General features: G+C 43.5%; 1 protein-coding gene across 4 annotated transcripts in view; it reads right to left on the reverse strand.

Moving 5' to 3' along the window:
* The window catches only part of LOC119661584 (NACHT domain- and WD repeat-containing protein 1), a 275,579-nt gene that overhangs the window by 198,083 nt on the left and 49,918 nt on the right, over nt 1-27,578 (reverse strand). The gene's annotated exons all lie outside the window — the stretch shown is intronic.

The raw sequence follows: 27,578 nt of genomic DNA on the forward strand, positions 1-27,578 counted from the left end.
ACAGATGCGGAGATAAATATGTGGATTGACGGACATGTGATAAAATCGTAGCAAGGTTTTGTTTCATCCAAAATATTTGACATTTAACTGTTAGAAATTTAAATAGCTCAAAGCAGAAGAAAACATTGTAATATTATATAATACAGGGTGCGGCAGCATAACTTCCTTTTTTAAAATGCGCGCCATTCAGTTAGTTGATGTCATAGCGGAGCGCTAGTGGTTTCGTTCAAGAGGGGATACTGTAAAGTTTTGTCCCGACACGGTTCAGTCACCATCATGCGTTGGAATAGTGAGGAGTGTGCCTTTGCCGTTGAGGTTTACTTTTCAAGCGGATGTTCGGTTATTGCAACACAGCGTGCATTTCGGAATCGCTTGAATTTAGCCCCGTTGGCTCCCGTTCCAGACCGCAAATCAATTGTTACATGGGTTACTATATTCAGACAAACTGCAAGTGCGACAAAAGGAAGAACTGGAGTCCCTCGGCCCGTTAGATCACCTGAGAACATTGAAGCAGTGAGAGCGTCAATGTTGCGATCGCCACGGCGTTCTGCGCGCAAACACGCATCTGCCCTTGGACTATCCGATCGTTCTGTGAGAAGAATTCTTCGTGATGATCTTCATTTTCATCCCTATAAGATGGCGATAGTGCAGGAACTTTCAGAACGTTGATGTCGTTCCCGAGGGTGCTATTGTTTTTTTTAGCGATGAAGCCCATTTTCATTTGTATGGGTCGGTTAACAAACAAAACATGCGCTACTGGGCTGACACCAACCCTCGAGAATTGCATCAAAAGCCTTTGCATTCACCCAAAGTCACAGTGTGGTGTGCAATTTCCTCAGCTGGAATTATTGGTCCCTGGTTTTTTGAGGAAAATGAGGTTACAGTGACAGTGAATTCGGACCGGTATGTAAACATGCTACATAATTTTTTTTTCGCACGGCTAGAAAATTTGGATTTAGGGGACACTTGGTTCCAACAAGACGGTGCAACAGAACACACTTCAAGAGCATCGATGGCTGTTTTGAGGGAACACTTTCCAGAGCGCCTTATCTCAATTAGAGGCGATTTGGAATGGCCGGCACGCTCTCCCGATCTGTCCCCTTGTGATTTTTTTCTATGGGTTTTTTTGAAATCCCGTGTTTATGTGAACCGTCCAGGAAGCCTACAAGATTTGAAGACCAACATCCAAGAAGAAATTGCCAACATAACACCTGCTATGTTAACAAGAGTCATGACAAACGCCAGAAATCGGTTTACGCAATGTATGGAGAATGGGGGACGTCACCTAACAGATTTGATCTTCAAAACAATGTAAATAAAAACTTTAGACATGTACCTACATTATAAAAAATAAATAAATATTTTCCGATGCATACAATAGTTTTTATTGAGTTTTGAAAAAAGGAAGTTATGCTGCCGCACCCTGCATATTGACCCCTCTATGACCTTATAATTCAATTTTACTAAAGAACTGTTTGGGGAGCGTTGAAGCCATACAATGGAACTTGCTATTTTAGGATGGCCGAAGTATGGGTCTTCCTAGAATTATCATATATGGCATAGAACAGTGGTGGCAGAGTGGAAGCTTCTCGGAAAATCGTGGGATTAGCTGCAGCATAGCTGATTGACATGCTATTCCTAACTCAGTGGTTTATTTAAGGCAACTATGTAAAGCGCTCAACAAGACAGACAATATAAAGTAAGTTGACCAAAAGCATACCGACTACTCGGATTGCATGATCTTATGTATAGTCCAAAAGTTTCCGATATCCGGTGGAGAGACAGACAAACCATTTTAAAAGGATTCGTTTTACACCAAATGCAGAGCAATTTACTCCCTCTAGTTTTGGACCTCGGACCCTTCGTTTTAGTTTAGCACCAAAGTTTTCAACAATTAAGTGATGAAGGCAGAGGCAATTTGTCAGACGCTGCCCCTGACCTGGGAGCAGTGGAACGAACGCGGATCGCAGATATTAAATGAAACCTTGAAATATGAACACATGGATTCAATGTTAATAAAATTTATGCTGAAGGCGATGATAACTCATTCAGAAAGCAGACAGAAACCATAAACTAAATATGCAATTAACGATTGGATTATTATGACAAGTAATATAAACATTACCTTTCATTGCCCTAACCGTACATGTGAAGTTATTTCATCACCATCACGAATTAAATTCAACAACCAAAAATCAAAAATAGGAAATCATCACTCTCTCTAAAGACCAGCTATCAAAATTTGTGTAACAAAAGCTATCACGCACGCAATATTTCATTTATCCAAGTCAAATCCAGTCAAGAGAACACGAATTCATAAAAGTAACAGATTCACAAGTCTTAGCTGGCATCGGCATTCGGTGATCGCAACCACCGCTTATAGTATGAAGAACGGTGTGGGATATTAAATGATGTATTACAGGATTATTCGGTGATGTTTGGTTATGTCTTGTGAAGTGATATGACATCAGGACTGGCATTAGAAAACATGACTTATCATAAGAGTGATATTACTGCCACGATTCTAGTGATAAGCGGTGATGGTGATATTGTGATGTTTGGCGATGTTTGGATTCTGCTTTGGTAATGGAAGTGTGATACTATACTTTAAACTGTTATCACGTTTGTAATATTATTTACATTGCATTACATTTTTTCAAAAAGGCAAAAGATTTCCATATACTATTAAGATATTTTCATATGCAAAGTGTAATGGCTTAATGGAATTGAAGATTCTCAGATGACCATCGGAAGTAGCCGGAGTCGACCAAGAGAGAAGACCTATTCTGAAAGCCTAAAAAGTTGGCGAAATTGACCGTGAAGGTTCACCCGCAAATGCTGGAGCTGCTGCGAAGTGTTCCATCGACATGAGCATACTAATCACATTGCTAGCCAGGCTCCTGGATAGGGGGGAGGGGAGGGGGCATTCCTTCGCGCGGATATGGGAACGCTCAGTGGATGCGTTATGGGCATGCACAATCACGCATCAGAAGATATGCATGCATGGCCATACTTATGCGCAGGCCGAGAAGGTGGCAAGCAAATCACCATCCGTGGGTGAAAATTGGCTATGGAAAGGACACTCAGAAATCAAACAAAATATGGAGGACAAGGAAGGAAATTCATTTATGGAGCAGGCCTTAGAAAATCCAATACTGGCGGCTTTTGGGAGTGGGCAACCGGGCAAGCGGACTCTCGACCAATGATATCCGGCAACCACAGTGCTTCAGTAGTGGGAAACCAGGCTACTTTGACATCTAATGCTACAAGAGATCTTAGTGGAGCGGAAATGAGATCCTTTTTGCAAGAGCTCAAAACTTGGAAGTACACCACTAAGGCCAAAATTGGAAAAATGGATTTGGATTTTCATTGGAGAGTCAGCGGTAAAGTCGCTACGAAAAGCCTACAGTGGGACACAAACCACCATCATCAGTCTCCCAGTAGAGGCAGCTCCCAAACTATTGGCAGCAGAGAAACCTAAAATAGACTGGGTTATGTATCACCTTAGAGAGCAGGTATCGCTCAAGTGGTGCTTCAGATGCCTTCGTTTCGTTCATATCGCGAAGGCATGTTCCTGTGCCAATAACAGATTGAAGCCATGCCTGAAGAGGGTTCATTAGAGCGAAGGTGAAAGGCGTTCTCATCTACAGCTGCTATGCTCCACCCAACGCTAAACTTGACGAGTATGAGCAAACGCTCGCCACTCTAATTTTGGATCCAAGAGGACATTGGTCGACTTTAATAACAGGCGGCTTTAATGTCTGGGCTCTTGAGTGGGGCTGCCGGACAACTAATGTAAGGGGACGTGTTCTTCTTTACTATGCCGAGAAGGCGATTGTTCCGCAATAGACAACCGAACTACTGGTGGAACAACGAAATCGCAAGTTTGTGAGCCACATGTTTCCGGGCAAAGAGGCTTTGCCAGAGGCTCAGGGGAAAATCTCGTGGCGACGGTCGAGAGGAGGCATACAGGTAACTGCACCTAAAGAAGCCATTCGAAGGTGCAAAAAGAACTGCTTCAAATAGCTGTATGATCATGCTGACATAAACACTTGGGACGGGGCCTATTGCAAGGCAAATGGTTGTCCAGCTAAATGAGGGCATAATCCCTTCTGCAACTGTGGAAGAGCTACGGAAAATATGCAACCGAGCTTCGAAACTGGCAGTGAAGACTAGGCCCGACCTTTTCACCAACACATTCGAAGCGTGCCTAAATGAAGGAGTATTCTCTGTCCAGAGTTCTACAGTGGACGCAATTAGCATGGTGGTAAACCAGGCAAAAGGCGCACTGATTTCTAACGACTGCTGTGCCGTGTTCCGCTGGATGTCAAAAACGCATTTAACTCGGTCAAGTGGAACATACTTAAAGGGTATTTGGCTGACATATGTGTCCCCGGGTATTTAACGAATTTGGTGAAAAACTACCTCTCAGAGAGGAGTCTCTGGTAACCGATGAATGGGGACCCCAAATGGTACCAAAGGAATCGGTACTTTGTCCCCTGTTGTGAAATATCATGTATAACGGGCTGTTTGCTCTTCCCGCGCCAGAGGGTACCACGATTGTTGGCTTTGCTGATGACCTAGCTGTGGTTGTTATAGCAAAAAACACAGAAGATGTGAAAGTCTACGCAACGGAAACAGTAAGAGCGGTCAAGTCCTGGCTAGAAAAAACGGGGTTACTTTAGCGGACGTGAAAGCGGTAGCGGTTTTAATAACCAACCACAGGAAAAGTAATACTGTGAAAGTGGAAGTCGGTGGATATACGGTGGTATCAAAGCCGTCTATCAAATATCTGGGGCTAATAATTGACACCAAATTGAGCTTTAGGGAACATCTGGAACATGCAAGCCAAATGGCAGCCAGTGCCACCGCGGCACTTGCAAAAATGTTGCCGAATATTGGCGGGTCGAAACACTGTCGAGGGCTGCTTCTAGCGGGAGTGGAGCGTTCCATACTGTTCAACTCTTCACCATCACATTATCCAGTTCCTCACGGGACACGGTGGTTTCTACAGGCAGTATTTGTCCCGCTTTCGGTTGGATGATTCTCCGAATTATCCTAGATGCGGTGACATATCGAAGGATCCAGAGCATGTGATGTTTTACTGCCCAAGATTTGCAATGGAGAGGCGGAGCCTAAACCAACTGTTGGACAGGAGTGTGCGCCCGGAGAATTTAGGTGAGGAGATGCTGAGGGCCGAGGAGAAATGGCTCACGTTTCGCTACGCAATCTTGAAAATACATAAGGAGTTGCTGAAGGAGCAAAGAAGGAGGGAAGCCGAAAGGAGGAGTAGGACGAGCGCCTAAAGGCAACCCCACTCCGCGAAGCAATACCAAAATGGTGGTTCCGAGGGGCTGAGGCTGGAGAGATCGCGGGTGGTTTTTAGTGGGTGCGGATCCTAGCCCGCTGTAGCTCCGAGGTTTGTGCGGCGGAGCTGGGGTGGACATTTCTTTCTAAGATTTTCCATCTCCAGAATAGTATGGGTTTGAGCATAGGCTAAACTTTCTCCTCCTCTTCAGGCAATATTTAACTGGTTCCATTTATCGACCGGTTTCTGCTTCTCGTGGCACGCACAGTCCCCAAGTGGTCTCCCAACGACTTAGTAGCTGTTACTTACAACGCTTAACTTTGGTGATCAGACGAATGTCGTTTTCTCTTCGACCTAAAACAGACTACACTCTAGATAGGAGAAATTATCAACGATTTCAGCGTTGTAATATACTATTAAATTCATGGTAAGCCTCTCTGCAAGTCTGCACGTTCTTTAGTAAATCTAAACATTAAGTCGGGCGAATCACTGCAATTTCCTTTGAGGCTTCGATAGACCTTTTCATTTTGCAGTTCAGAGCTCCAGTCTTAAAGATTTTTAAGGGTGTATTCCCACAGCAAAATTCAGTATTCAACTGGGACCATGATTTGGTGGCAGTACTAAGAAGATGATACGTCGTATATCGTGTGATTAAAGGGACAACTTTAAACAATATGCGAACATATGGTTGATACCGGCGAGCGAGGACAAAAAGTTTAACAAACCAGCTCTAGCCCTGGTTTTGAACACTCTCCTTCTTGGAAAACCCCTGATGCATCAACAACAATGAGCTTCTCAAGTTAATTAAAATTCTAGAAGATGTCACAGATTAGGTCGCCTACAAAAGATGCCTCTTATTTTATTACAAAGATATTATGTTTGTCTTTCAAGTGTCCTAGTGAAGCTTCAGAGGACTCATATCTAATGAATACGTTCGGTATATATCTATATATTTAAAGATACATAGAAACGTACATTCTGTCTTATCCTCATGTGAACCAGAGCGGCCACTTCACCTGTTCCACGACCCTGTCCTATTTCCAGTTCCTGACGTTCTGTGTGCGTGCCTCTGGTGCTGTAGGCTTGCCTGCTTGCCTTTCATCCTGCTATTCAACGCAGCCCACCATTTCCAACTCCCATCACTTGAAATTTATAATTGCCGCTCGTTGGATGAGAAATTTCCTTTTTTGTGAGCCATGGAAAGAAATGTTGATAAAATTCAAGCTCCGTAATAAGATCTCTGCCGTTAGAGGATGATGGTTGGTATGATGAGTATATGCGGCTTATAACGTCAGGATACTTGGGTGCAGCTAAGGTAAGACGTGGAATTTCTGCGCTGAAAGAACCCGCACACACGTCGCTCTGATTTAATTGTGGATAGAGAAAAAGATGAATAATTGTACGCTTGGGAAGAGCATCTTAGATTTTTTTTTTGTTTTTTACGTTCATTTAAATTTGAGTAAGCAATTTGTTCAGTAAGCTTTTTTTCGAGGCCCTTGCTCAGCCAAATATATGAATCCAAGATTATTTCACCCCTAATTCAATTCAAATTGGTAAAGGGATTTCGACTGATTGGCTTGGTACACCTCCTGTTTCATGCCGCTGATAAGGAAAGTTAGCTCATCTATTCAGCAAGATGGATGATTAGCTATTGAACTTAAATGAATAGAATGAACTGGAAATTTGTTACGCCAGGGCACTCTTGGATAAATACCAGAACTCAATAAGTTACTGAGTTCCACTAAAAATAATTTGACAAACTGACAACTAGGCCAAAAGTTCCATATTGACAATTTCATGGCAATTTTGAGTGGTTGAACCACTTGTTCAAAGCCGAGAATCAACAGAGGCTCTTTCCAGTTCCTGATGTTGTAGGCCCTACTGTAGACTCCAAAGCTTTTCTCAAGTGACTTGGAGACTGCTCTTCTTCAATCCAGGCATATCCTATTCCAGACCCATCCAGAATTCGGAAGAAAATATTCACCAGTCGAGAACTGCTGAATCATCATCATCAACGGCGCAACAACCGGTAGCCGATCTAAGCCTGCCTTAATAAGTACCTCCAGACATCCCGGTTTTGCACCGATGTCCACCAATTCTATATCCTTAAAAGCTGTCTGGCGTCCTGACCTACGCCATTGCTCCATCTCAAGCAATCTGGATCATCCTCATCCATACGGATTAAGTGACCTGCCCACCGTAACCTGTTGAGGCAGATTTTATCCACAACCAGACGGTCATGATATCGCTCATAGATTTCGTCGTTATGTGGGGGGTCAAAAATACTTTTCTCTCTTCTTTTTCTCTCGAATGCGGCCAAGAGTTCGCAGTTTTCTTGCTGAGAACCCAAGTCTCCGAGGAATACATAAGGACTGGCAAGATTATAGTCTTGTACAGCGGGGGTCAGTGGCTTGGGCAAGCGACATAATACAGTAGAATATGTTTCTAGACAGATGCTTTGCTGGTCAGAAGATCCCAAAGTAGATATGCAAGATTAGGCTGGAAAAAGTTTAAAGCACTTCATGGAGGCTCGCCTTGGCAATCCTTATACATAGACGCAAACTGCCAAAAATATTCTAGATACGTAAGGAAGCGTTGAATATAGAATGCATATGGAAAGAATGGGATATTCTTACACAAACAAGGCAATAATTTACAATATCAGGAACGGAAGTCTTGATTTCCCGAGGTAGAGTCACTAAGGAATCCACCAATATCCATGTGCCAAGTTTCCTACTACAGAAGAATGAAAAAAACAATCGTAATTACTTCTTCTTCTTAATAATAATAATAATCGTTGGCGCAACAATCCATATTGGATCAGGGCCTTGAAGTGTGTTAGAGCACTTCATTCAAGACCGTAACAGTACACTAGGAGGCAATGTGGTCAGCATTGCGCTCGCCCGAGATTATTACCCTGATTTGACTCAGGTACTCATTCACAGCTGAGTTGACTGGTATCCGACGTCAAATCACGATGCAAATTCCACTGCCACCAGTGAGATTTGAACCGCGACCTTCCGTATGACAGCCTAGTGCTCTAACCACTGAGCTATCCGGACATACTTCTTCTTCTTACTTCTTACAAAAGTATTTATGTCTAGTATTATAGCGTCAGTTTCCTTAGGGTCGGTTGTCAAAAACTCTGTTTTGTAAGGAATGGATACCTGAGATCATGTTAATCGGCATATACTTTCAACCAGATCTTATACTGGGAGACTGCGCGACTAAAGACACGTCGAAATTGCTTAGGATCACAGTCAACAAATTGCAGCCTGGAAGGGAGCAGGTTTCTCGATATGTGCTGGGGATGATAAACCAGCAGCACACATGATGGTAGACCCTCCCCATTCCCAAAGCCGCAGCGAAGGAGACGGAGAAACTTCTGTACCACTCTTTCCACATGATTGAGAAGAGTCTTGACAAGCGAGGTGAAGGCCAAAACAAACCGACACCTGGAGGCAATTGAACGCCATAAATGCTGCATCGACTATAGACTTGGTGAGTTCCCGAAAGGTACTTCGCAGGACACATCGAGTGAAGAGTCCACCGAGACCTCTGAAGGAATCACGAAGATCATAGAGGCAGAAAGGGCAGGACCAAGGAGAGAAGTAGACTTAGATCTACATCTCCAAGGGTTCAGGACTAAAAGCGAGTCAATGTCATGTCGGCGGTGGAGGAAGATATGACAATGAAGACAAGTTCCACGCATAAATGGATAACCCAACCACACACAGGCTACATCCGCAGTAACTACAAAGGCCATTTCGAAGAATACCGTTTGAAAAATATTGACTCAAGAACCGTTTCAGATACGCTGTAATTTTTTTCGCAAAAAACATGCTTTCATTCTTCCTAAATTCAACAAAACCTATGACTGTCCAAGTTTCATTGGAAGCTGCGGAGAGATTCGAGCTAGTCCCCAGAAGACTTGGATACTTCAAAATTAGTCGCTAGACAGATGCAGTCTTGAGAGAGAAAGGTGCTACCAGTTCTCCTCGATTGTAATCTCGATGTTTTCAATGAACCCTCTACTCCGAATCACAGAGTAATAAAATTCCATATGAAGTGCAACTCCATAATAGAAACAATAACATGGAACTTCAGGAGAACAGATTGGGTCTCATATGTAAATTATCTCAGCAATAACAGGGCTTATCCAAAGGTGTGCAGTGATACCGGGAATAAACTGTAACTAGGAAGAGTAGGGGAAGACTTCAACAGACTTGTCATTGACGCATATGAGGCCAGCTGTAAGTGTCACATCATTGAGGAATGTTCGCTGGTGAAACAAGAGCCTAACACAACAACCTGCGAATAGAAGTCCGAAAACTTTTCAAAAATGCCCTGGCGGCATCTACCAGCCGTGTAAAGCTATAGCCAAGGACAGGGGAGGGTACTATCCTCTGCCTGTTTGAAGAAGGAAGATGGTGCATCTACCGAGATCGAGGAGGACAGGCTACATCTACTTCTGAAAACTCATTTTCCGAGGCTCTATCCTACGCCAGAAAGCAATAATATTCTGCTTGGCATCTCAATAATAGGCAGCAAGTGACAGAAGGAAAATTGGATAATAGCAGAAAATATATGCTCGGAAGCTAGAGTAAGATGTGGAGTATGAACCTAAAAACCTCTGAAATCACCCGGTGTTGATGGCATTTTCATAGCACTACTTCAGAGGAACCTAGAAATCATCTCAGGACCTCTCCTAGGATTGGTATAGGGCACCAGACCGTGCATACCAAAGGCATAAAGACGAGCAAAAGTGAGCTTCATTCAGGAAGTGGCTAAAAAGGGTGTTAAGGGGGGGAGGTGGGGTTTATTTCACACCTTTCGGACCAATTTGACTGGCATCTTTTGCACTGATTACGGTGAAGAAGGTCTTGGACAAATATGCGGCGTTCTAACGTATAATTTCTTGCTCATCGGGCAAAGCGATCAAACGAAACTGCGGGGGTTGACCGGGAGACGTGGCCTAAGGCTCAACCCAGCAACTGATTGCTTAGCACCTTGGCGAGTCTCTAACAACAGAAAGAGGGGTCGTTGGTGGAAGGAAAATGCCAGTGCTTGTGGAATTAGTGAATGAGCGAATTCTCTCCTTGAAGTTTGCTTCAAGTTCTACCGCCATCCGTCCATCGCGTTTCGTCGGTCGGAAGACAAATTACCTTTCTTGTCATTATCCCAATAGAAGTGTTCAATATTCTGTGTGAATTGGTGTCGGCTTGACAAAAGGCGACAGATCACTCTCAGCGGCACGAGTGTCTAGTTTCTAGACCGCTTTCATTGCTTCTCGATCTAGTTCTTATAAATTTGTCTAGGGATTCTCACGAACCTTCATTTGGACATTGTCATTCCAAAGTTAAGTGTCTTGGTTGGTGAACCGCTTACCGGCTTTGATACAACCCCTCCGTTGCATAGACCGTTTTGTAGATCGCACTTTTTACTTAATTCCACGTCTGTTCGACACTGGTAATGACGGGCAAACACGTAAGAGATATCTTTTTCTCACGAAATCGACACCATCTAATTCATGGCGACCCAGTAGGTTTCTCACGTTGTTTCAACTTCGATTTGACTTGAGGGGCAGCAATCAATAGCCGATAATATTAGGGATTGTTTTTCCTGTCAGCGACGGTGAGAATGGCTGCGTTTTATTAGAATATAGTCGACCTGGGTTTTACAAGTAGCCTACATAACGACGAAATCTATGAGCGATACCCCGACCGTCTAGTTTTGGATAAAAATCGACTCAACAGGTTGCGGTGGGCGGGTCACCTAATCCGTATGGATGAGGATGATCGAACCCGGAAAGTCAATAAGGGCAATATCTACGGTGGAAAGACAAGACGAAACAGACCCTGCCTGAAAGGTCAGGACACCAGGCAGCTTTTAGAGATATCGAATTGGTGGACCTCGGCACAAAACCGGGACGTCTGGAGTTCCTTACTAAGCCAAACTTAGACAAGATACCAATTGTTGCGTCATTGATGATGATGATATATTTACAAGTATAGGGTCGTGAGTATTGCCAAAGTTGTCAATATATTGGTTATCCTCATTGTGTGTGCCAGATTATTTATCCGCTTGAATGGGTTGACGTCTGTTTTTCTCGCCCACATGACCATTTGGTTACAGGTTTTTGTGTTGAGTATTGGCCAGGAACCGACTTTTTTGACATCGAGGAAAATCTGAGGCCTCATATAATCCACTTTTTCTTTGGGAATTCCACTCGGGGTTACTGAGAAAACTCCTGGCCCAGAGGATATCAATGCTGGTTCTGTAATCAAATCGGTGGGCTTCTGCCGCAAACAATGCGTGTTCTTCCATCTTACCAATACTAGACTTAGGGTACCAATATTTACTGTGCAGACACGAATTTGTGTGGAGCGGACTAATTTCCTTACGTCCTAATGGTGTCCACGTGGCAAGAACTCAGGCTGATTTATCGACAGGACCTGGGCCTGCCTTACCGTTTAATCCACTGAGGTAGACGGCCTAGATTTTTTTCGAAACTCGCCGAACCGTTTTTTTAATGACAGTCAATGTGTCTTCTTGGTTGGTCTGCGGTGGGACCTCTCCCCCAAGGAAATCAAGAAAGATTTTGTATAATAGAATAATAATCAACTGTACATTATTTATCTCTTTCTCTGAACTCAATATTTCACTTTTATTATACTAAGAATAATAAGTACTTGGTACGATACTGCTTGACATTTTTACAAAGGGGAAGACTGTAAAAGATTAAATCCGGATATTACGAGGGTGGTTCAATAAGTACCAGTGTTTGATGACAGAAGGCGTTCTGGAGGAGAGCTTATCGTGTGCTGTCATCTATCAAACGACGGCAAAACAAATTTCGGACTGATTGATAGGTTAGTTTGGATTTGGCAGCCATTCGAGTAAGACGTATTTTATGATTTTCGCTACGATGCAAAAAGAACAGTATCGTTCGGTAATTCGCTTTTTACTTTCGGTTGGAAAAAAATGCTAGGAGATAAAGGCAAAGTTGTATGCTATGCGACACTTCGCCATCTATGACCACAGTTAGATATTGGTTCCACGAACTTAAACTTGGGCGAACATCCGTTTTTGACGAGGAGCCCGGCAGATGTGGTTGCCGAGGAAATCATTTGAAGAGTCCATGACCTGAGTCTCGCTGATCGGCGAACGAAATTTCGCGAAGTAGCAGAGGCGATAGATGGGTAGGCCGGAACTGCAATTAATATTTTACATGATAAATTGGCAATGAAAAAATTGTCGGCCCGATGGCCGCCGCGATTGCTTAAGATGCACAATAAGTGGATGAGGCTGTTAACTACGAAGCAGTGTTTGGGGAAATTTAAGCGAGATTCGAAGAAGTTTTTGCGTCGAGTTGTTATCGATTATGAAACCTGGATTTATCATTATACACCAGGAACCAAACAACAATCAAAACAATGGATTTCTCCCGGTGAATCTGCTCCAAGAAGGCGAAGGCTGTCGCATCGGCCGGAAAAGTCATGGGGACGATTTTTTAGGATGCTAAAGGCGTCTTTCTCATGGATTTTTTAGAAAAAGGAGCGTTACCGTGCTGTTTCACCACGGTAACGCACCAGCCCATTCATCCGGAGTAGTATGAATTGCTGCCGGGACTCTTATAAGGTTGGAAGGAAGACAGAGAACGGCTTTCCGTTTCTGGTAAAGGTATTTATTAGGTTACCGAAATCATTTTCCACCTACTACAATCCACCTTGACATCTACTTCTCAATATTTCTTCAGCTTCACTTCTCTTACATATGTCATTCCGTCATCAAATCCTTTTTTCACATTATTAATCTTTTTCCTCAAAATTTCGTTGGTTCTCTTAACTTTTCTATTTCACATTCTCCTGGGTTTTTCCAGCTGTAATGCCCGTACGCATCCCACTAGAATAACAAGCAGGCTTCAATCCAATGGGAATGGCCATCAACTCAAACAACTTTTCAACCCACCTCACCCTCTCGACCCTTTTAAGTAGGCACGCACTCAATTTTCGATACTTTTGAATAACTTGTGCATATTTCCTTAAATAACTTTAAAATTTCGAGGAGGAAAGGTCAAAAGCAACTTGAAATACCGAAAGCCCAAAAAGTCGCAACCATCATTCGTGCGTTCATCCCCTGAATAACAAAAGCGACAACGCACACCTCCGCTTGTTGCAGGCCAAGGAGAATCAAGACAAAGCCAGGACTTAAGAACTCATAGGAAAATATGAAACATTTTATGGAGTTTGTTTTCACCATAAGTCAACAGATTCTGGACGATCGATTTAGGGAGTGTGCAGGGGAGGGATGGAGGGGAGAGGGTGATAAGGATTTGGATGGACGAATATTTTCAATGGGATAACTTATTCTGCCGGTGAAGTCTCCTTTTCAGCCTGAGATATATAAGTGCGTGTACGGTCAAAGGAATTAATTTAATGGTATGCATTCTTCATGTTGGATATTTTTAGTATGTTTTAGGTCCTTGAAGACAAGTGCTACTTCAGTGAAATTTATTCTGGACTAGTTTTTGTAGGACTCTTGTTTCATGAGGAAGGACGTGACGGCAGGACCACTTGAAGCAAAGCTAACGCAGGTTTCCAATTTATTCACCTGAAAGTACAAACTAGGAGATGGGGACAGCAGAAACTATGGGAATACCTTTCGTATACGTGGTGTCTTCCTATCGTCTTATGTGCTTTGATCCTTAAACGAGCAAAGGAAGGCTGGCTGCTGTTTTTCATATCCAAAGTCAGAAAGCCCCTTTCAAAATTTAAGCAGTTATCGGGAGAAAAACATGATATTTTAACTCCGAAGAACAGTCCCCCCCTCTCCAACTCCTGTAGTCCTTTTCTGCTCCCCCAAAATACGGGCAGCTAAACTTAATTTTTTTTCAACGGCTTCATCTCCATTATCCCTACTGTACACATATTTATAGAACCCAATGAAGAACTTTCTGATTCTTAACGAAACATTCCTATTTCTTCCTGTCCCTGGAAGGAGGGTGTAGCATAAAATGAAAACAAAAAAAATGAGTTGTAGCCCTACTTGGTATTCCGTGATGGTTCGAATCATGCTGGTAATTCCCAGGGAAGTTTCCTCCTCTGCTTTAAAGGAGGGCGGTTGTGGAGACGTCATGTCTATTATGTCCAAAACTTCTTAGGCATGTAATTTTGAAAGTTTTCTTGCTATTGATTTTTCTTCCATTTGGCAAGGAGTCGGAAATAGCGAGCAATTACAGGTGGGAATTAACATAAATGCTTAAATGCTATAGTTATGTAGATGAGGCAACGATTTGAATAATTGCGGAAAATTAGCAAAACCTTGTTGTAATCATTTGGGAGAAAATCACGAGTCTGTTGAGATTTTCAGGAAAGGGGGCTTTCATGTAACAATTGTAGTCCGAGGAAAATTATGGAAATCATTACGCCGAAAAATGAGTGGAACAAATCTTCCTTTTCGAAAGTGAAGGAAGTAATTTGTAGAATAATGCATGGACACAATGGTCGCAACTGGTGGAACCTATTAAGGACCACAGCGAATCACAGTCATTGGACGTAACTAAAGGCTTGCCAGATGATACGAGCCCGAGAAGAAAGAAAGTAAAGCTCCTTGGAAATGTAAATATGTGCGCGAGGAATATGTATAAAAATTTGGACATAAGGAAGCGAAACCTTTGGCAGACAAGCTGGTACCCTCGGCGAGGTCAACACTGGATGCAACGGATACTCCCCTCAACGGCAATTGTTCCATACTAGGGCTTTCTTCTTGTATTCTGCTGGAACTAGGACAGGCAATCAAAGGGTAAAAGGGTCATGAAAGGTCCCAGAGCAATAGCCTGGATTGTTACCCATGATGGAGTAAAAAATCTGGTAAACGTCTGTCTGTGTTCCACCTGCTGACATTGGCGTTAACGTTACGTGACTAATTGTAAATGTGAACATGTCTTCTCCAGAGGATGAATTCGTGGGCACTGAGGACAGCAGCGAAGAATGACCTGCCTTCTGGGTAGACGCCATCGCAAGTTGCAAGCTGCGGCTTTTTGGCATCCAAGCCAGAACTCTGCTTCGTGCGAGTCGAGGCTTAGTTTGGAACAGTGCCAAATTGGAGCTGCGTGGTTCGTTTCGACAGTTACGTCTCAATGGTTTTACGTGGGTACCTATCTCGGGGACTTAATCCCACGATCTTCTTAAGATACGGATTGATTTTGTGACACGATCAGAGCTCCGCTGCGACATGCTACAATGGTACCAGTTTATACCGATTGCATGGCTCAGCATTCATATTGGTGGAAGCAGGAGCTACCTAAATCGATACCGAACTAGGGAGTACGACTCCCGTGTTGAAACGCAACATCACGTCGAGGCGCGAAGATCTCTGTTTGCTTGAAGGTAACCACAACCTACCATCCTGTCTTCCCCACCGTCACCTCTCAGTAACGGTTCGTTTCCACAGAAACTTTGCGCAGCTCTACATAGAAAACCTTGCGCAGGTGGTGGAAATCGTCAAAGCCCTACCTGTGACCGAAAAATGGCTGATTAAAGCGTTTTCGCCTTCAAAGGAAACTGTGCTATAGGAGCTTCTGTCTAATCTGGAACTGGGAGACTAGAGCTCATCGGAGTTAATGGGTAATTTGGGCATTAAGATTGTAGCACGATTATCTGGGTCATCTTTGAAGTCCGCTACTCGTAGACGTACGCGAAATCATCTACGCATCGGAGGACACGGATCTTCCGTGCCTGAGAAAGTAATAGACGGCACTCATGAGATGCGTGACTCGTCGGAAAATTAATGTCAGGAATGGCGATGGTGACTGGCGGCGGTCTTTACATCCGGAGCATATCGGCAAATCTTCTTTTCCTCGATGACCCCAGCCTCGGTACGCTGTGTAGGCTGTCGAAGTACAGGCCCGAGATCAATACCTGCACTTGGCAGCTGTTGGGTATTTTGCCTGATGATCTTATCCACCATTTAGTTCTAATCGTTGACATCAGTAACCAACCTATAATCTGCCCGGCAGCAAAAAATGCCATGTACCTAACAAAGCTTTTCTGGTCGCGTTTCTAAAGGATTCTCAGGCAGTACCCGACATAAAGGTGCTCAAGGTCAACGGATTTGGCTCTGCATTAGTTGGTTCGGCACCACTTAGATACGTTCGGTCCGACAATTGTTTAAGGAACTGAACGGCTCATGTCCGGTTCCGCACCCCTTAGATATGTTCGGTCCACCAATTGTCCAAGGATCAGGACGGCTCTCGTCCGAGAACTTGGCAGCAGCCAATTCGGAATTTGAATACAGTCTCGTAGTCTGTGGGCAACCAATTACAATCCGTCAAATTAGGTTCGACTTATTGAGTATGGAGCAAGTGTCGCTAATGGCGGAAATCAGCTCGAACGGTCTAGCCGACGGACAAGCGTAAGGTGCAGAGTTGCAGCAGCTGGTCACAAGCGCTACATAGTCATTAATCCTCGAGCTCCCTTGCAGCCCCAAGGCTAATAGTCCCCTAAGTACTGTGGAAACGACCGTTCGACGAAGTCCACCCTTCTCATCCTGGAACCCCATTTGACTTGCACGCCATCGCGAAGATATTAATATGGCTCGGATTGCACATCGACGATGGGTACCCGAATGTATCTAGTACCAGCAGCATAAAATCGGAAAACATACGAAGAACTTAGTCCGTACGTGACATCGTTGACATCATGGGTTCGTTTTCCTGGACGGAAGGCTACTGGTATGGCCCAACAATGTTGGACAGATAGTCGGAAGTATGTCCGCACAAGAATCAATCGGCGGACTTGGTCGCCAGGGCGTTCTAAGCAACTTGGGTGTTTCGTTCCGATGCATCGAGCATCATCGGCACCGAGTAGAGGATACAGTTGGAGTCGGTACTTTTCCATCTATTAGCGAAACTAACTGAATGCCAGCGACCTCCTATTTCGCCATACCAACCAAAACCTCGCAAAGTCATCGAGTGATGGCGAAAATGGTTTCGCCGACGATTTATTCAATTGAAATGCATCGCAGAGCAATGAACATCTCAGCAAATAGGCTTAAGCCGGTATTTTTCGAGGCAACTCTTCCAAGCTAATTCACCAGCTCTTCGGAGGTTTGGCAATCTAATTCAGAATTTTCCAAACCAATTTCAGATCTTTCCAAATTAATTTCAGACTTTTCCAAATCATTTTCAAAATTTTCTTTTTCTATTACTACCAAACTCTATCTCCATCTGCACATGGCGATCGCAGCGCAGTTCCCCGCGCTTAAAAACGGGACAAGTTGCACCAAAGGGTCCTCGATGTTGTGGGTTGGGCCTACGCAGAAAACCGCCTGTTACGGTGTTACGAAAGCAGCCTTGGAGTGAACAACGATGGACGACGGGTCCAAGACCGATAAGCGAATTGAGCATTTTCTCATGGAACGGACGATCCTGTCACCAGCTTCTAACCACTGCCGAAGGAACCCTCGCCACAGCTACGGTATCAAACTTAATACTTGGAAATTTTAACCGCCAAGTAGGACCAGATCCAGTGTTCAGGCGATACGTCATCTTGCTTAGCTGGCATAAAACTACTAATAACATCGCACTGCGGGTTGTTCAATTGGCAGTGTTACTCGAAATGGTCATTGGAAGTACTTGATTTGTGCCTGACCATTTTTAACCAAATTTGCCATGTGTTAGTCGAATACTGCCACCCCTCAGCCTTGATGAATGTCAGCACATATAGAAGGGAAGCAATATTGGCCTCTCTTTCACATAATACTCAAGGTGGGCTCCTCCATTTGAAGCAGGGCAAGGTATTCCTTGGTGTTCGATGCTTCACTTTCCTTAGAAGGATTGAAATTTAATCATCCCAGGAGATTTTAGAGCTTCATTTTTATTTGGTGATTAGGTAACGGTCTTTAACTCAAGGAAATTACAGCAAATTTCAAGATCTTCAGTGAGCTTCTATAATGAATCTGTTCACAAAAGATAAAGCACCCCACCACCGTCGATTTTCCGGCAATCACCGAGAGGTAGAAGGACAGCGCAGTTCTTCAGAGGTTGATGATCAACTCCAAATACGATTTTCGGCTCAAAATCCAGTATATACTGCGAGTCTTCAGACAAGGGACCAAGCCCATATATTTCGGTCAACTTCCGAAAGGAAGTATTTCACGATTTGGCACACGATTTGTTTCACGATTTGTTTCGTATGCGTGGAAAGAGGTAGGAGTGTTCCCTCGTTCCACCAAGCGTTACGACTCAATCCATCTCGACACCATTGACCCTTCACGCGACTCGTACTGTTTCAGGTATTGCCTCACAAACATCGATAGGTTCACGCGGTGGTCTGAGGCGATACCTGTGAAAGACATTGCTGCACAATCTTGTGCTGAGGACCTCTGTCGGGAATGGATTCCATGCAATGGTATGCCGGCAATTATAATTACCGACCAAGGAATGCAGGTTGAGTCTACCCTTTTCTTAGAGTTGGACAAATTCCTTGGCTTCAAACGCTATCGGATAACCGCGTACCACCTGCAGTTCAATGGGATGCTCGCAAGGTGGCATAAGACGCTGAAGGCCGCTATAATGACCCAAGACAACCATTCTTGGCCGCTCTACTTGGCCTCCGGACGTTCAATCGCGAAGAATTTACTGCACAACACCATTATAGCCTCACTATCGGCGCCACGATCAGGAGGGTGTCCTTGGCTCGACTAAAGCCTTTTGTCCTCCAGAAAAAACGCAAACAGGGCAAAAGGCGCGTGACGCGTCCATTTTGACTTGCGGCGGTCGGATTGAGGGAGCCGTGCGTCGGGTTTCTCGTCGAAAAACACCTTTGGTTTTAGCTGGAGATGGAGTGTTGTGGCGGAACGAACAACTTGCGCAAGTGTGAATCCTGGTGGCCATGACATCGAAAAACAATTTTTGACAGCGAAAATTGTTTGTTTGTTTTTTTAAATATTATTGTCATTTTAGTTACCTATAGATGCATCGTACCATTACTAAAGGTCGCGTTCTCTTGAATCGGGAGCAGGTTTCTGCCTGCTGGCATTTTTATATCTAGGAGGCGTGGTTTCTGCCGGCGAGGGTACCGATTTGGATGTCGGCCGACGTATTAACAGCCTCAGCAGGAAGATTAAGTTGGGGCTGATAATGTCATTTCTGTGATGCTAGATGGGGACAGCATATGAAAAGTAACCCCCAATGATAGTCGAAAACCTCAAACGATTGTCAATACTTGCCTGCGAAATGTCATCGGAATACGCTAGCTTGGTATTATTTCAAACAAAGAACTTGATCGGAATACAGGCCTGTTACCCGTGGATGAGTTAATCAGGTGGCGGGAGCGCCAATGGATAGGTCACATATTGTTGACACGTGCGGCAAACCATAAATATATTACTTGTTTTGGAGGTATGTACTTACCCCTTGACAAAAGGGTAGCCTTTATACCGAAACCTGGGATGACTATTCAAAAACAGATCAGTTTAACATCATTCCTGCGTAAATGTCACATTTGCGAGGAAGCGCTAAGATTGTACCCTCTAAATGAAAATGGTTACCAGTTTTGAAAGTTCTGTAAGTCTTTTATGAAACTCCTCCCATCTGCGTAGAGGACGCAATTCCGAAAGGAGATGTAATGCTGCCAGAGAGCATGGTATTGATGATAATTCAGTTAAGTGAACCAATGCTAACGCAGAGATTGCTATGTACTGAAGTAGGTGTTAACCGCTAATGGACGAAAGAGGCAACGAAAGGCTGCTCCAAAAGAGTGGTATCGCTATTTCAGTGGGATATATCGATCGGCTTACTGTTGCGTCAACTATAACGCGTGCGCATACAAGTTTAATTTTATTTGAATGCAGTGCTTCAGCGAAACCTTGGAACCTTCCTATTCCGGTCTGCCAGAAAACTCTGGGCTAGGGGAACTCCCCCCTCCCCTTGTTAGGTGTGGCAATGAGCGTAGTTCATGGACTAATCAGTTTACATCTTTGAGGAATGGTGGATGTGGAGGACATGGAACATAAGAAGAGATATTGGGAGAACTGATATGTCTGATAAATTATATGAACTCAGCTTCAAGTACAAAGAAACCTGATACCAACCAGAACAATGTGTGGCGGAATATACTGTGATCCTTTAGACTTATAGCTAAGAAACGGAACAAGGTTTTTGAGGAGGGATGTAGTCTTCTGATGCAGATCAGAAGGGGTTTAGTGGTGATGGACATACAATGGTTTTTCAGGGCGAATTTTCTGCATTCCCAGGCGCTGAAACCTTTACGGTTGACCAGCGGTTGAAGTATAGGCGCATGACTATCACCAGCCATGACCTAGTGGCTTCGAGATTGTTAGGTAGTCAGGTGATCAAGGGTCAGCTTAAAAATCGGACAGTAATGTAAAACTGGTTTAAACTCTACACTACATTCAACACGGTGGAATTTCACTGTAGCATAATGGGATGCTTTGCAAAAAGAGGTTTCAATTTCCCTTATGCCTGGACCGAAACCAACAGTGGGAGTGTCAGTAACATGGGTTAATACTGCTGCCAAAAACTAGGAACAAGGTTTTCATAATGACAGATGATAAAGCCTTAATACTGCTGTCACACCAAACCATTTCAATCAGAACTGAAGAAACACTCGACAAAATTTATCCTGTTGAAAAACAGGAAGTCTTGTAGAATTCTGCAGGATGATACCGGACAACGTGTTCAGGGGCTATGTCTTTCCCCAATCCCTTCTACACATACTCATATCCTGTCGAACCAATAGAATACGAAAATTATATAATTCGGGAAGGGGCGCTATTGCGTGGGCTGGGAGCAACCACTTTGTAACAAGACTGGTTGCACTACGCCCAGAGTTCTCCCATAAAATATTGATATACTGTCGTCTTTGGAGCAGAGAAATTATCAGGTAGCAGCAGAATTTCAAAATATAAAGAAAGTATCACGAATAAGGAGAGAAATACCAGGAAAACTTCATCTATAAATAGCAGATTCTGTCCCACTTTAGAAAACGACTCGACACCATCGCATCCTAGGACGAATATAGGTGCCAGTACTACATCATACCTCCTACGTTCTTGTCAATTCCTATGGTTACAATTCCATTAGCTTCCCAACGAATCAAATATGATAACAAGCGGAATCTAAAGCCTAAGATTCAGTTGAACTATAAAACCCTTACGAGCCATTGAATAAAGGAATAGCGCTTCATGTAAGTAATTAGATTTCAGCTTCAAATAGTGTCTGACGACTGTTGAAATTGTCTTGTCCATGGCCTACATTCGAATCCTCCGAAATGATCCTTGTTATTCTGTAATTACTGGTGAAGGCCAAACACACTTTATTATCATTAATTACACATTCTGTGTCCTGTCTGCAGACGTTGCTTCCACGACTAATAGATATCTACCCAATTACCCCAGCTAAGTACATAAGGCCGATTTATGACTCAGTAATTCAATGGATGTATGTACACACGTCGCGTCCAGTTACCCATCCTGTCCCATCCAACAGTCAATACTAGAGTCGATAATTTATGACTTCTCGTAAATTTCGTCCTAAGTAGTTGGAATTAATTGTGTTCAGCCTCCTTAAATTCGGAGACACTGCTCAAAAGATAATATGGGACCACGATTAGGCCACTGTATCCATTAAAAAGGCTTTTTGTAGTCCGAAGGGATGTCTTGATGTTTGCGAATGAACACTTGCCTAAACCGAAAGGATTAATTAACGCCACATTGTGTAAGATACCAACCCTTCAGCTCAGTTACTTTTCCTTCATCTTTCTGGGAGTCAGGACGAAATTCCTTGGCTTATCAATGCTGAGCAAAGTCGTTTCACCGGAATAAAACCGCACCAGCCTGCGTTTCCCAGGGTAGGAAATAAGAAATTTATAATGGCGTACCTTATCCTGGATTCTTACTAATGTATAGTCTCTTCGGTTTTTAAACTGATAACACGTAAGTAAGGACCCAGCTTTGATGATGCGTACGAAATTGTGACCCGAACGTAAACTCAAAATAGATTGTAAATGTTACCTGTTTGCTTATGCGGAGTGAGTAGAGTCCTTGCTTATATGCATGCATGTAAAGATATGTTGTTGCGGTCACAGGACAAGGACGTTGGAACCAGAAAGGATTAGGTAAAAGCTGGCCGACCAGAAAGGTGGAAGCGCTACGAGAACAGAATCCGAAAATAGCTACGAGCAGGATATTTTTCAAGCAAATAGGCGCTGTCATCAGGATGTGGAAGTGAAGTTATTTGGTGGAAACAGAGTTTCATCATCTGAGCGTGTTGACCGTTAACAAATATTTTGAATAATGGGAGATGTGTGCCTGGATAATTTCCAAATTTCATCGAAAATATCTCGAGGGAAATGAACAGAATTCCATCCTGTAACTTTGAATAAACGAACAATTCAATTATGCATTATTTTTGATGCCTCTCCCAGGAATGGTCCTCCTACGATAATGTCTACCTTTACGAGGACGAGGATTATTTCTATGAGCATAGATAAAAATTTACAATGAAAGAGCACTGCCACTTCAGTAGTACCAGGAGTATGCATAAGTTTTTGCCGGGTTTAATAAGAGGCGACGCCAACAGAAAGCAACCCAGAATATTGATTTGACCCGTACGTCATTTTGTTCGTCTGACAGTAAACTACAAGCGTGCATAAGTTGGATCCGGTAACGTTTGTTATCGGTTCCTGCCGCAGTGAGTCAATATGCAGTCATTGTCAAAGTCAAAGGAGAAAATGGCGTGTATCTGGATCTCCAGGAAATTGCAGGCCACCAACTTCAAAAAGGTAACCGAAATCATTAAAATCGGAAAGCCCAGAGCAAAAATCCTTTTCAAAACTATGACAGAAGCTAACTCCTTCATGAGAGAAACAACCTAAAAGCCTTCATGCCGCTAAACACTGCGGCAAGAATATGCATCAAAGAGGATGTGCCAATCAATTTAAATGATGAAGAAGTTCTGGAAATTATAAATTCAGACATGCCAGTTCTCACTGTGGCACGACTTACCAGGTTCAACCAAGAAGACTCAAAAAGCCCCATACCCACTAAAACCCTAAAAAATTAACTTCCGCGGTACGATACTAGCCAAACAGATAAAGCTCGGATATTGCATTAGTAATGTAGACTACTAGTTTCCTAAGGTCAAGCAATGTTAAAACTATGCGCGACTAGGTCACATTAAAAAATGGCGCAAATGGGCACCACGATGCCTCATATGTGGCACATCTCTCGCTTGCTCACCCGGCCTGCACCAGTCACAACAAATGCATCCTCTGCAATGGAGACGGTCATATGACAGTATCCGGCGCCTGCCCAAAAAAAGACAAGGAAAAAGACCTCATAAAAATCATGACCCTCACCAACTCCACCAGGAGGCAAGCCAGCAAGAATATCCACAAGGGGCAAATAGATTCCATATTACAAACTCTCTTATTGACGATGAGACAAATTTCCCGATCTTAGAATCAAAAAACAAAAAACGAAACATCAATCACAACGCATAGGAAATAGTAAACAAGGTTAGCCCTACGCACAAGCCACGAAACACTTCGCTTTCCCTTAATATAAAACGAACGAATAATAACGAATAACTCACTGTACTAACTGGGAATTTCAATGACCACGAAAGACCTTGGGTAACACCTTCGATGACGCCAACGGCAAAGTAATTGCGGAAATGACGTAAAAATACTGCTTCCGCGTAGCCAACCTTGGACACCCAACCTTTGTAAATAATAGAAATAGGAAAACTGTGATTGATCTTACCATCACCAACAACCCCTTAACTCTATCTAACTGGGAAACCTCAGACTACCACCTTACCAAACCTTCTACATTGTCGAAACAAGGGTGCAAACAAACCACCTCATACACCAAAACATTTTGCTGGAAAAACTCCTCTCTATAAACGTTAGTTCCACGCCCACAGAGATGGAAAGCACGTTCCAAAGAGCTCTGAAGCCTCTTTCAAACAAGATGCTAATGCATGCCAGCTGAAACAGTGGTAGAACGAAAAACTACACAAAAGAAAAAATTCTGGCAACTCAAAGCCTACTCAACTTTTCAAAACTTTCAAGCCCTCGAAGAAATAACGCAGTCCTGGCGCAAAGAAGTAAGCTTAGCCAAAAAAAAATCCTGGGAAAAGACCATCGAGAAACTGAACAGACCCAGGCAACCGCCCCTGGCACAAACGATATAACCTACTGTATGATCAGATCCCTTGACTCTGTCCAGAAAGACAAATTCCTAGCAACGTTAGACCTATTCCCCTACTAAATGTCCCCGTTAAACTCATCAACAAAATGGTTCTAGGGAGACTCCTCCAATATATTGACAGAAAGAAAGCAATCTCACCACATTTCTTTGCCTTCCTGAAGGATAAATCCACCACCGACTGTATCAACTCAGTAATAAATAGTATCCAATATCTTAACATTAAAAAAAACTAACCCTTATTGCTGTCATCATTGAATTTACAAAACGCATTTGAACTAGTAGATGTCAACATTCTGAGCGAAATACTCACAAACATCCACACACCCATTGAACTCCACCCTTGGATAATAAACTTCCTTTCAATCAGAACCCTAACACTAAACACTATGCGAATAACTGTCAAAAATAGAACCAAAGAAAACTCGGTACACCTGGAAATTAACCAAAACATACTAACAAACGTCCATCGTATCAAATATCTGGGTACCTTACAAACAACCTTATCCCCAGGCAACCAGAGGAAAACTCCCCATAAAAGGACGTGATCCTCTCTTTAACAAACTTCGACTCTAACTTACACCCTCAAAAAAGTCTCAACATTTTCCGATCCCTTCTTAGGTCTAGAGCGGACTACGCAACGCCGCTCAATCCAAACATCTTCATCCCCCATAGATTCTATAGTCCAAGACATATTTAATAATATCCAATCCTAAAATATGAATGTCTAATTTTCCAGGTCCCTGGGCACAAAGGAATTTACCAGAACACCAAAGTTGATGAAGACGCCAAAAGAGCCCACGCTCTAACTACGATCACACAAACTTGCAAATCATGCAACGATGTCCTCCAGATAGTCCACTCACGACTAGAAGCGGACTGGTGTTCCAAATACCACACGATCTTCACAGGTAAGGAAAAATTCTTCTATAAGATATTCCTCTCACTGCAAAATGAAAACTGGTTCAGAAACATCGATGCACAGGCCAAACAAATCAAAATCGAAAATAGGATCATCACGAACCACGCCTTCAACAAAAAATATCTCCACAAACTCGGAAGATACCCTTACGGACTCTGTCCACACTGCCAGGCCCCAGAAGACAACCAGAACATCCTTGTCAATTGTCCAAATTACTATTCCTTGAGAATCCGTTAAAACTTTTTCATACACCAAACAGATCTCAACATCGTCCTCAAAAATTGCCACCCGGGCCAATGGTTACACCTAGCTAAACTATCTATAACATCGAAAGCTAACCCTTTAAGAAGCACAAAACAAAAAGATATATAGGTATACACTTCTGAACTAAACACAACGAAAGACCAAACAGCTAAAACTCTAGATGCCCACATCCAGCTGGCAATACAGCCATCAGGCTAGCCTACCTAACACTTGACAGATGTCAGGCAAAAGCACAAATGTCACCACAGGAGGAGAAAGAAAGAAAGAAAAAGGAATCCGGTAAAAATTTGCGTCTTTGTTTTATCGTTCAGTGATCATATCCAGTTTTGTACCTAAAAAGGAGCAGATGCGGCACCAATTACTTTTCATTACCGAGGTATCCGAGCAAGAAGTTCTGCCCCTCTAGCTGACATAAATCTTGCGTACTAGGTAGTAGCCTCGAAAAAGTTCTTTGGTGAAGAACAAACAAAAGTCCCCGGAGGTGTCGACAACTCCTTGTTGATGTTAGCCTAGCTCTGCCAAGGTGGTAGTTGCAGCGTGTATCAGGAGCCAGCGCCTTCGGGACCCTGGTTGGGTAGTATGCATTGAACCGATATTAGTAGACCTCGTTACCCCGAGCGAGCACTGATCCATCCGTGAGTTCTGGGATCAGCTAATCGTAGGTGAAGCCTCAGGAAACTGGGGTAGGAGCTTTGTCCCCGAGGATATGCCCGTTCATGACTATTGCGGACCGTTCCCTTGTACACGATGCGCTGATGAAACTTCTATGGGGAATAATCATAATAACACGAAAAACATCGCCGAAATATCAAGGAAGCAGGAAGAGCCAACTACATTTGGGTGCAGCACAAAAATACTTGACTCAACGCAGCGGCCAGCGAAAGAGGCGACGGGGGCTGAAATACCCGATATGACACCGGGACCCACAAAAAAAGAGGAAGTCTTATCAAGTGGCGCGACTGATGATGTGGAGTCAACAACTTGAATACCATGTAGGTTCCCTATTCTAAAAGAAGTTCAGCCCAGCCCAGAATCTATAGTCCTGACTAGGTGGATTCGGCCACGAACTGAGTGGAAGTGCAGTCGACCATCCCAATTTAGACCCGAAGAAAAAAGACTCGTTAGGAAATGCGTGAAAGTGCTGAAGCGTATGCGAACGGCTACGTTCCTCTTGAACTAATGGGGGTTGATGAAACTGGAGGAACTACTGGACTGCATCTCCTTCTACAGGCGAACTTGGAGAGTGGCGGAAGACCCGCTGAAAACAGAAACAGCGGCACTTCCGACTGAAAACACTGCAAGCGTCAAACGGATCGCAAATTGCCGACTGCAAAGCGAACTGAGTAAAAACCGAAAAGAGGAAGGCATGCCGAAAGGAGACTTTATCCAAGTAATTTCCAGAGCCCAAAAAAAATGAAGGGAAGGAAGTATAGAAGGAAAGTACTGGCTATGCCGCAAGAGACTCACAAGAGAGGCAAGACATTTGCAAAAGCCTTCAGTGAAATTTGTTACAGGATTAAACCCGAAGTATCTTCCATATGAAAAACGAAGGATGGCGGAGTCCTCGCCGAACTAGGCCCGACGACTGCTAACAAGAATATGTTCTGCGAAGCGGTCAAGGATTTACTAGGAGAGAAGGCTCTTGTTTCTCGTCTAGAGCCTATGTACGCAACCCGGCTTCATAGCATCTCGACTTAACGGGTACCGCTGCCATGTGGATTCGCGTCGGCGCTCGACCTCGTGCTTTTGCCTAAGACGGAGGGAATGGGTTTGTTTGGATTCGGTGTTTGGGATTTTTTTTAACGCTTACCTGCCGCCGAATGAGTCGATGGAGGACGCCATTTCGGG

The sequence above is a fragment of the Hermetia illucens genome, chromosome 1 (assembly GCF_905115235.1).
Source record: "Hermetia illucens chromosome 1, iHerIll2.2.curated.20191125, whole genome shotgun sequence".
Lineage (NCBI taxonomy): Eukaryota > Metazoa > Arthropoda > Insecta > Diptera > Stratiomyidae > Hermetia > Hermetia illucens.